The 4,190-nt window shown below is 41.0% G+C and overlaps 1 protein-coding gene across 1 annotated transcript in view; it reads left to right on the top strand.

Moving 5' to 3' along the window:
* ebf1b (EBF transcription factor 1b) overlaps positions 1-3,397 on the top strand; it is a 97,847-nt gene extending 94,450 nt beyond the window's left edge. The window contains 1 exon segment of the mRNA XM_076979658.1: positions 710-3,397. The gene's annotated coding sequence lies outside the window, so the exon portion shown is untranslated.
* The last annotated feature ends 793 nt before the right edge of the window (positions 3,398-4,190 follow it).

The following is a 4,190-nucleotide window of genomic DNA, read 5'->3' as shown; positions in this document are numbered from 1 at the left end:
AGTGTAGTACTACAAAACATCAAATGGCGTATGGGCTTGGAGATGACATTTTAATAAAGAGCCACCCCTTCTTCCCAAGAGTGCTCTTTCTGTCCTGCTGTGGCTTCGTCATAGCCATCGCATGGCGGCACGGTTGGCCGTCATCATCCGTCACCGCGGGCGTGATTCTGAGGGCCTTGCTGAACCCTCCCCTCCCCCGGCGCTTTGATGCCGGGATGATGCAGTGCCTCAGAAGGCAAGAACAATGGGACAGGCCGTGTGCAAACGATTACGCAGAGGAGCCGTCGGAACAGCCGCGAACGGAGTGTCGCAAACGCGCTCCGTGCCGGTTCGCCAGGATATAGCCCCCCCCGCCCCTGCGTGAGAAAATGCAGGGAGGAGAAGGCCTCTGGCTCACTGCGCACAGCTGTGAGGGTGGGGTCACGTGTTTTCAGAGCTGACGTGTGCGGAGCGTACTCGCGCGGCAGACAGTTGCTACCTCCAGCCTGTCTTCTGACCTCCTTCTGTGATCCACTCACTGCTGTCTGATCTCGAGATGCAGGAAATATTAGCAGGTGTGTCTCAACAACGAGATGGTTAATGAGATGCTATGAAACTAACACAAGCGCTCTCTCTCTCTCTCTCTCTCTCTCTCTCTCTCTCTCTCTCTCTCTCTCTCTCTCTCTCTCTCTCTCTCTCTCTCTCTCTCTCTCTCTCTCTCTCTCAACAGTGATCCCTGGAATGATAGTCCCTCCTATGTAGTCTGAATAGGACTGCGTGTATGTGAGTGTGTGTGTGTGTGTGTGTGTGTGTATGTGTGAGAGGTCCAGGACACACACTTTCCTGGCGCTGCTCTCCCTGAGTGTACACAGAAGACTCCGGTTGTAGACTGACCCAGTCTATCTCTGAAGGATCACACCTTTAAACTCAGGCCCTTTTTTAAACGGAATCACCTTTGAAATGAAATGATAGAAGGAAAAAAAAAACCTGGACTGTTGTATCAACTTGTTTTGATGTTGAAATTTGTACTCACCTTGTAGACACTTTTTAAGTTGAGGGGAAATGCCACAGACACTTCTTAAAGGCTTATTAGTCCCGTCCACACAAGTAGAACAGAGTGATATTTATTTTGAATTATTTGTTCATTTTTGGTTTGCCATCCTTTCTGGGATTTCTTTTTTGTGAAGTAATGCCCTTTTATGAAATGTAAGATACACAAAAGACATAAGTTGCAGTGTCTTCTATTTATGATTTTATAGACTAAATGAAGGATTATGGAAGATCTATGAAAACTACAACACTTTAAAAGCTTAGGTCACATCAAACCCATGGTCACTCAAGGGCCAAATTTGAATCCTTCAGAAACCTCCAATGAAGTGGCAAAATCCGACCATGCGCCATTAACACGGGTGCCGGTGTGAGATGCACTTTCGCCACAGTCCCTAAAAGACTGCCAAATACCCAGGCTGCTTTGCAGGCCCAGTCATGCCATTTCCATCCGAACTGCCATAAAGCTCTGTGTTTAAAATGACAACCAGACAATACTTTTATGCATCCTGTTTTCTTTTAATGTGAAATTTAATATTAGGCCAAGAATTTAAAAAAATGGTTGTGAGCAGCACAAAGTCAAATTTACAATATTACAATATCACAATATTGTCCTCGAGTTGTGTGAATTCTTGGTTTGCCAGCATTGATGAAATATTTATGAAGGAATGCATTTCATGCTGATGCCATTTTGGATTTAAGGTTTGACCTTTTTTTTTAAACTCTTTTTGCAGAATACTGTGATCATGTTGTAGATTTAGTGTTCTCCTTCCAGTGTCCCCCAAAAATCCAGAGATGCGCGTGTTAGTGAAGCATTTAATCGCCTGATCCTGGACCTGTCTGGTCCTGGACCTGCCTGATCCTGGACCTGTCTGGTCCTGGACCTGCCTGATCCTGGACCTGCCGTGATCTCTGGTTAACAACCTGACAGGGCTGATGTTAGCAGAAGGAAAGGGGGTGTTATTGTCAAGCCATGCACTCCAGATAATAGCACAGTCAGCACTGTGAAAGTTACACACCCCCTTTATCAATCATAGGATATCTGAATGAATTATTGTTATTATAATTTTTTTAATGTGTGTTTTGTACAGAGTAATAAGAATGCAATTTTTTTGTAATTTGTTTCTTTTATTTTGCCAAAGTTATTGTTTGAAATATATTTATACATCAAAGAAGTCTTAAGGCAGCTTTATAAGACTTATTCTCACTGATATCATGTTTACGCCATACCCAGCAGATCTCATTGAACATAGCTAGGAGAATCTGATTATCAAAGAAGGGATATGTGTAAAATATCCATATAGCATATGTATGTATCGCTTACATTTGTACATTGCTTCTAGTCTCTGCTTCTTTATCCATGTTACTGTTGTAATGTGCAGGTCTGTTATTTTTTTTCTCTTTGTCATTGCCCACTTTTTTTTTTGTCCATAAATGTGATTTTTGAATTTAGTTTCTTGCATCATTTTGGTGTGTGGATTGACACCTGCATCATACCCACCAAAAGAGGCCATTGGTTTATTTTTATATTATTCATAAGTTAAGGAAATGTCTTGCTGTTTTATGTTGAACTTCTGTACCATGTGTCAAAATCTGCAAAATATTTAGAATAGCTGCGCTTTTTCTGCCAATGTATCATGTCAATATAAATATGTTTGCTTTTTTTTTTTTAACACTGCTTCATTCAACAGTAATGTTGTTTTGTGCACACTTTGATCGATATCTTTCTCTTTTACGTCTTTAACGTCCATGTTCCCACGATGTTGACTTCTTCTCATGTCCACCAGCAGTTACGATGCCTTAACCATGAGTCTCTTAAACGTGTAGCTGTGATCACTTTTGCTTTGACTTCACCAGGCAGGTCATTTAGAAGCGCAACGGCGTGTGGTTTGCAATCTCAGACCGCGTGGGCGTTCATAGCAACACCAAACCACGCAAGTCTGCCGTGTTGCTGATATAGTCTTAAAGAATTTCCCATCACCCACTGCTTCTCCTCAAAGCATCCAACCTCCCCTTTTAAACCAGTCTGGGATTCTTCTTTCTTTTTATTTACTTGGGGTGTTTTTTAACTGTGTAAAATGAAGGTTGCCAGGTCATGTCCCTGCTTACTCCTCATCCAAGTGAACGCCTTATCTACTCACACACAATCCCAATTCCAGATTAGTGGAAATGCTATCCGACACCCCCAAACACGACCGTTCCTGTACCCTGTCTTTGGCTGGAGATTATGTGGGCAGTTATATATTGCAAGGGAGGGAAATGATATAAAATTAGAACTACTGTAAAGATTATCGTTTTCTAATTAACTTTGAACTGTAAAAGAACTTTTCAAACTTTCACAATATTTAATTAAAGTTTCTTCTTGTCTGTGGCCATTCATTCTATGTGTTTTTCTTTGAGAAGATGTACATGTCATTTGGCTAAGTGTATCTTTTCATTGCATGACATGGAGATCTGTAGTTTCTGAGACGTTTAAAAATGCTAATGTTCCATTATGAACCAAAACGAAGGTTAATGAAAGGAGCAGAGCAGTGAAGTCAATGAAATGTTTATTAATGACAAACATCTCTGCTGGCAACTTTAGTGCAAAAAAATGCAACCGTGTAATTACATGCCCATGTATAGTGTACTTCACAGATAGACACCACAATAGGTGGATGTTATTTTTCACCTGCACTGAAAACTAAACCCCCCCCCCCCCCCCCCCACACACACACACACACACACACACACAATAATATAGACTTCTTTTAACGACAGTAATTAATTAGTTCATTAGATCCTAATGGCACAGAAAATATGGCCACACTGTTTCTTTAACATATTAAAGATAGTTCCTCAGTACTGCAGAGTCCATAATTGATTGATAATTTGCATTTATGGTGGTGAGTAAAATGATGTTCATTGGCCAGATCTAATCCAAGTGCCTCTGCTTTCACTTGATGAGGTCACATGTTATTCTGACCTCATGGCATCATGGGAAGAGGTGCAGGTCTGATCTTAGGACACTTATGACACACATGAAAGTACATACATGCCATGTCTGAGTTCAAGCCCAGAGTTTCGTTGAGGGAGTAGTTGATTATTAGAATTTATTCACAAAGAACCACAAATAAACCATTAATAAACCCTTAAAGTAAATGATTATTTAAAAACAAATATAT

The sequence above is a fragment of the Brachyhypopomus gauderio genome, chromosome 18, assembly GCF_052324685.1.
Source record: "Brachyhypopomus gauderio isolate BG-103 chromosome 18, BGAUD_0.2, whole genome shotgun sequence".
Classification (NCBI taxonomy): Eukaryota; Metazoa; Chordata; class Actinopteri; order Gymnotiformes; family Hypopomidae; genus Brachyhypopomus; species Brachyhypopomus gauderio.
Note: the sequence above shows the minus strand (reverse complement) of the source record. Positions and strands in the feature narration are given on the sequence as shown.